Source organism: Kogia breviceps, chromosome 4 (genome assembly GCF_026419965.1).
Source record: "Kogia breviceps isolate mKogBre1 chromosome 4, mKogBre1 haplotype 1, whole genome shotgun sequence".
Classification (NCBI taxonomy): Eukaryota; Metazoa; Chordata; class Mammalia; order Artiodactyla; family Physeteridae; genus Kogia; species Kogia breviceps.
In genome coordinates, this window is record NC_081313.1 from 540,234 (window position 1) to 547,459 (window position 7,226).

Sequence of the window (7,226 nt, forward strand, 5' to 3'; positions counted from 1 at the left end):
CCACACAGCGCCAAGCACCGCCGAAGTTACTATTAGTGATGCAAACGAAAGAATGAGAAACACTACTCATTGTCACGTTCCCAGTATCATACTAGCCAAAAGGCGAGCATTCAGTCCACTTTTCAAAACCTGTGCAAGGGCTTCCCTGGTGGCGCAGTGGTTGAGAATCCGCCTGCCGATGCAGGAGACACGGGTTCGTGCCCTGGTCCGGGAAAATCCCACATGCCGCGGAGCAACTGAGCCATGGCCGCTAGGGCTGCGCGTCCGGAGCCTGTGCTCCGCAACGGGAGAGGCCACAACAGTGAGAGGCCCGCATACCGCAAAAAAAAAAAAAAAAAAAAAAAAAAAAAAAAAACAAAAAACCTGTGCAAGTGCTGTGGCATAAACGTGTGGGTTTGCCGATGGCAGAACTGCTCTGGGAGGTGAGTGCCAGCCTCTGGGGGCAGAAATGTGTGAGGGACAGAGTCATCGCAGAGGCGGGGCCGGGGGACGGGGCGGGCCCCCAGCACTCCCGCCCCCAGGATGGGGTGGCTAGAGCCACAGCGCACGGAGCCACGCCCCACGGCGCAGGCAGCCAGGAGCCAGCCAGCGGGGTTGCCAGCTGTACCGTTCCTGGAGGCTACCACTGGTCATCGGTGAATGAGGTTGTGTTTTGAGTTCACAGCATAGAGGAGTCAGTCCCGGCCGCGCTCAAAAACTCGCCTGAAATGGTGACATCGGCTCTTACCAAGCCGGGAGAGTCCCCTTCGCGATAGGATGGGATGGCAGGTGCCATCCTGGCGTGGGAGTCGGAGGACCCCTCTTCCGGCTCTGGCTGCTGGACCGTCGCATCCTTTGTGGGGGATGACACTGCCCCCGGGCCCTTGGTCCGCTGACGAGACCTGGACGACCTCCATCTACACTCCAGTTCTCAAAACCCAACTCGAGGCGGCACATGCATGTCTGCACGGTGGCCACACGGAGGCCGCCCGTGAGCGGAATCATCTGTACTTGTAAGACACTGTGCTGGTTTTTCAGGGCCACGGGGCCAAGGACCGCATGCTGGCGGCTTAAACAACAGAAGCCCTCACGGTCCAAAGTCAAGGTGTCGGCAGCCGTGCTCCCTGCAGGGGTCTGGGGACCCTTCCTGCCTCTCCAGCTTGGGGGGCCTCCAGGCATCCCTGGGCTTGTGGCCCCATGACCCTGACCTCGGCCTATGTCTTCACGTGGCCTCCTCCCCCATGTCTGTTTCCTCCCTGTGTCTCCTAAGGACACTCTCGTGGATTTAGGGCCCACGAGGGTAATCCGAGGTGCCCTCCTGTAGAGGCCCCTAGTTATATCTACAGAGACCACCTTCTGTGCTGCCGCCGGGACGGTGCTCAGCTCGCTGGCCTGGCTTCCTCGCACGTCCTGTTTCCCGTGCCTCGCCCACCCTGGCTCCCAGCGGCTACCTCAGGCTCTGGACCCTGGGCCCCCGCCCCGAGGACCACCCAGACGGGAGGCAGAGGCCGTCTGTGGGCGGGAAGGGGCTGGGGCCTCAGGCTGTACCTAACTCCACATAGCAGGCATGGGAGTGTGCCTTATTTTAAAACCTGAAGTCCGTCCTCTTGGTTGAAACGCATTCCTGACCACATGCTCAGAGGCCCGGGCAGCTTCCATCCTCGGCCACACGGTGTTCCCCCACATGGGCCGCTGCTCGTGGGCCGCGGGCACGTGCAGGCTCTCACCCGGGCGGCAGGGGACACCGGTGGGCACAGGGCGGCCCGTCCATCTCGCCGGGGCGACAGAGCTTTGGCGACTCCCGCTTGGTGCTGTTCAACCCGGGAAGAGTTGCCCTTCATTGAAGCCTAGACCCCACGGAGCCAAAATAACCCCGCGCAGCCAAGGAAGGAGGGACGGCCTCCAGCCAGCTCTGAGCCCCTGGGGGGGCGCCTCAGCCAGCTGGGGACCCCGCTGTGTCTGCTCGCTCGCTGCTGGTCGGTGCCCAGCAGGGCCCCCTCCTCGGGGTGGGGCGCACGGGATGGACGGACAGATGGCTCCTGGGGAGGAATGTCCTCACCACAACCCAGCACGGTGGCCGTGGACGCCCAGGGCCCGCTCTGTGGCCCACGTGGGCCCTGCCCTGCTGCACATCCCGCCTGGAGTGGACGTCCGATCGGGGCCGCCGACGTCAGGTGCGGGATCCAGTCGAAAGGAAAACTTGGGGCCCTCGTTCCAGCTTGTGAAGAGTCAATCTCGCGATGGTGGCGGCCGAGCCCTGGGCCAGCGCGGGATCCCTCTGGGGGTCCTAGGCGTGCACAGCCCCGATCACTGACCCGATTGTCAGGCGATGCTCCTGGGACTCAGAGAAGTTGAACAGCTGACCCAGGACACACGGCAGGCTTGGGGCAGGGCTGGCGTCCACCACCAGGATGTGCTTGATACTCACCTGGGAAACCTGCTTTCTTGGCCCAGAGACATCCTTGCAGTCATAAACCTGAGCATAAAGTCTTATTTAAGAAAGATGGTTTTCTGATGCTTTAAGATGATTCCCTAATTTTTTTTTTTTTTTTTTTTTTTTTTTTTTTTTTTTTGCGGTACGCGGGCCTCTCACTGTTGTGGCCTCTCCCGTTGCGGAGCACAGGCCCCGGACGCGCAGGCTCAGCGGCCACGGCTCACGGGCTTAGTTGCTCCGCGGCATGTGGGATCCTCCCGGACCAGGGCAAGAACCCGTGTCTCCTGCATCGGCAGGCGGACTCTCAACCGCTGCGCCACCAGGGAAGCCCCCCCCTAATTTTTATTCTAATAAGACTTTCAGGACCTGGGGTCTGTTATTAACTTTGCTTCTAAGACAGTCTCGAGAGGCATCAGCTCACCAACTCGGGGTGGAGGCCTGCTGCTTCCCCTTGGCTTTGGGGACCCCTCCTGCCCACGCATCCTTCCCCGCCTCTGGTCATGCCACACCTGCGGTGCCAACCCTGGCAACATGGTGTGTGGGCTCTGAGCGCGGTGACGGACTCGGAGTTCTGCCCCGGGGCTGTGGGTCTCGTTGCTGTGATCACAGTGGCCGAGGTGGTGCCCCTGTGTCCACCCGAGGCAGCCTGCCTTGGCTTTTCCTTTCTCCCAGCGTTGCATGAGGCTGAGGGCGTATGGTGCCAGCACAGGCTGCACACGGCTTCCTGAATGTGCCATCAAGTTCGTTTAACGCCTACGCACTCCGGACGTGAGGGCCAGAGGACAGTAGGACGGTCGGACACCCCGAAGTCACGGCGGACGGCGTTATAAACCGCAGGGCTTGAGGTGGGTGTGTGAACGAGGCAGTTTTCTGTGGTCCCTTCGAGAGGACGTGGATTTGCGTCCATGTCATAGAGGTTATAAAAATAGAAAGAGTTTAACAGAAATCAAAGCCATTTTGATAAGCTTGTTCTTCCAGCATCTGTGAAAATCCATCATAAGACGTCCACCGCAGGGGAATCACTGGCTCTACCTGACACCGTGTCTCGTCGTCTGGAAAGGATCGCGGGACAGAGGCACCACGCCTCCCCGGAAACCACGCGGGGGTCAGTCGCCCCGTGGGAGCAGAATCCGCCCTTCAGCCCGGTCCCAGCCTTTCCCACTTATTTAACTAATAATCTCTTCTTCTGTGCTGCCTTCTTAGCACATGGAGATCTCAGCACGATTCCTAATCTGTTAAGGTAGTAGCTACCGGGTCAGCTACCCTCTCCCTGTGTTCTCTGAACACAGGCTCTTGAGAAGCGCCACCCCCGTTTCCTGCTGTTCAGAGGGAGCGTCACTGCCGGGGGCTTAGGGTCTGCGACCCCTCGGCCCGGGCCCGTCTTCACCAGTGACGACAGCAGCTGTCTCGGCCTGTGTGGGTTCCGCGGCCCTGCTCCCGTGATTGCATTGCCTGAGTTTGCAAAGGAAAATGGGTGTGTGTGTGGCAATAGCCAATATGCATCAAATTATCGCTGAACAGACTTCTGCTTCCAGGCAAGATGGAGTAACAGGAACTAGATTTACCTTCTCACATGAAACAACCCCAGACTGGATGAAATACATGAAGCAATGGTTTGCAAGGCACTGGAGAGCAGGTGACAAAGGACAGCAACCCCGAGTGACGGGAGCCCCGGCTGACATCCTAGGTAGCGTCCAGGTGCAGGGAGAGGACCCGGGCGGAGCCGGCAGCCTCCCCAGGTGAGGGGACAAAGCGGAGAGACTGGGGGGTCCAAAGTGGACAGAGTAGCACAGAGAGAGCTGCACAGCCCCCTAGAGTGTGCAGCTGAGCGCGGATCCCCTCACATAGGTGAGGACACCTGCAAGGCTGGGAGTGGACCACTGCAAATGTCAGATGGGTCCGAGCCTGACACCCACACAAGGTCATGAGCGATGCGTGTACCGGCCAACAAGAAGACGTCACAATTCTTGGGCGTTTGGGGTGCCTGGAAAGAAGGGGATTGCTCTGGAGAGGGGACGACGGTAGACCGTAGTCTGAGCTCTGCCCTGGTCTTGCCTACAAATCTTAGCAGCAAGGCACAGAGACCAAACTGCATCTCAGACCAAACTTCAAGAAAATTTACTGTGTAAGAATACAGAAATATCTAACACCCCAAAGCTACACTTAACTACCATTGGCATTCAATGAGAACTATTAGGTGTGCGAAGAAGCAAAGAAAAAGTAAGACCTATAATGAGAAGATAGATGAATCAATTGAAATGGACCTAGAACTGACACAGGGCGATAAAACAGTATTATAACGTATTCTCAGACTATAGCAACGCTACCGATTAAATTCATGGAGGCAAAAACTACAATGCGTGAGCTAAAATACACAAGGGGTTACTGGCAGGTTAGACCATGGAGAAGTGTAGCAATGCCAACTGTCCAAAATGAAACAGAGATAAAAGAGAATTTAAAAAAAATCATCACAGGGACTTCCCTGGTGGTCTGCTAGTTAGGACTCTGTGCTTCCATTGCAGGGGGCACGGGTTTGATCCCTGGTTCGGGAGTTAAGATCCCACATGCCGTGTGGCACCACCACCAAAAAAAATCATCAGTGACCTGTGGGACAGCTTGAAGCAGCCTAATGTATGTTTAGTTGAAGCTCTTGAAGAAGGGGAGAAAATACTGGAGTTGGAGGGCAGAAAAGATGTTAGAAAAAAAATGAATGCCCAAGTGTTTCCAAATTTGATGGAAACTAAACCCAAAGGTGCAAGAAGCTCGATGAAGCCCAGACCTGAAGACCAAGACGGAGGCTCAGCGTGTACAGCGGTCCCACCGCTGAACTCCGTGGTCACGGGGAGCCCCTAAGGCAGCCGGAGACGGCACCACACAGGGCGCGGAGGCCTGACACAGCCGAGAGGGGGGTGTTGGAGGCACTTCTCCATTTTTCCCGTGGCTTCCGCCAGTGTTTGCATTACACGTTTTCCTTCAATGGTGGTAAACTCAGCTTTTATTTATCTAAGAGTGTGTTTCTGCTCTTTTTCCTAAGTATGCATCGTTGGGTACGTGCTTCTGGGTTGACACCCATTTCTGTCACACTCTGTGGACGTCACTTCCCTCCTTTTGTCGTCGCTGTCCGGAAGTCTGCTGTTCTCTGTAGGTGATCCGTTCTCTTCCTGGTTGTCTTTAAGGTCAGATTGTCTGGTGTTCTGCCTTTCTCTCCAAGATGTCTAGGTGTGGGTTTCTTTTTTATTTATGCAGCTTGTTATACGTTATACCTCCTGTACCTGTACTTCCGTGTCCTTTGTTAGTTCAGGGGAACCCTAATATCATTCCTTATAACACTTCCCTCCCTGCCTTCCTGCCTTCCTGGCCTCTAGCATCTGAGACCCCAGCTCTCCTCTGTCTCTGCCAACCTTCCCTTTTTTCTATGCATCTCTCATCCTCTCTGCTGCGTCTGCATTCTGAGTAGTTTCTTCAGATGATTTTCCTAACTCTTTCTTGGGCTTCCCTGGCGGCACAGTGGTTGAGAGTCCGCCTGCTAATGCAGGGAACATGGGTTCGAGCCCTGGTCTGGGAAGATCCCACATGCCGCGGAGCAGCTAGGCCCGTGCGCCACAGCTACTGAGCCTGTGCGTCTGGAGCCTGTGCTCCGCAACGAGAGGCCGCGATAGTGAGAGGCCCGCGTACCGCGATGAAGAGTGGGCCCCGCTCGCCGCAACTAGAGAAAGCCCTCGCACAGAAACGAAGACCCAACACAGCAAAAATAAATTAATTAATTAACTTCTACCCCCAACATCTAAAAAAAAAAAACTTTCTTCAACTATGTTTAATCTGATGTTTCGTTTACCTGTTACGTTTATTTTAACAAGTATATTTATTTCTGAAAAGTCTATTTGCGTCTTTTACATATCTTCCTGATCATGAAGAAAATCTTTTTGCTTATTTCTGTGATTTTCATATATTTAAATATTTCATGCACCCTATTGAATAGTCCATCTTTCTAATTCCAAATCTCAAGTTCCTGGGGCCTAAATCCACTTTTACAGTTTCTGTTGACTTCTACTCCCAATGGTGTGTTTTCTCTGATCTTTGATTGTGAGTTTATTTTGATTGATCTTAAACCCTGAAATCTAGAAATCTAAGAAATTTAGGTTCTCAACTTTGGCCGCCTTATTTCAGTTTATTTCTGCTGGAGTCCCTGATTAGTCCTGGAATCTTGCACCCAGCCCTGCTCTTGGTTCAAGGCCTAGTTTCAAAGAAGCCCACTTCTGTGTGCCCTCTACTTATCTCCCAGCTCACTCTCTAGTTTCTTGAGAGTTTTCTCACTTTCTTCAAGGCAGGATGCAATAAGAATGCATTTTTAAGCAAGTGCTAATTGTTCTGTAGTAAAAACGTCACCATACAGCCTGGGAGCCCTTTCTTCATTTCTTGTGTCCTAGGTCCTCGGTCCATATTCATGATGCAGAGGGCCGTAGCCCTAACACCCACCGTGTAGTCCCTGCGTGCTTTTTGTCAGTAATTGCTAGCCACCCAGCTTCTGAACCTGTTCTCTATTTGGGGGATCTTCTGGATCTTCTCTGTGAGCTTGGGTGGGAGGCAGAGACCACCTCCCCTCTGAAAGTCAGAGGCTCATCTTTTCTTAAGGTTGAGGTCAGATGAGCGGCTGGGTTCCCTCAGTCCCATGAGCCCATGTGGACTTGGAGGTCCCCATGCCATGGGGCCAGGGGAGCTGCCACCTGGTGCCATAATCCAATTTCAAGTAATCGGGGTGACAGCAGTTCCACTAGCAGGTCCTGTGGGGACCAGGTCTCTGCAGACTTTGGGG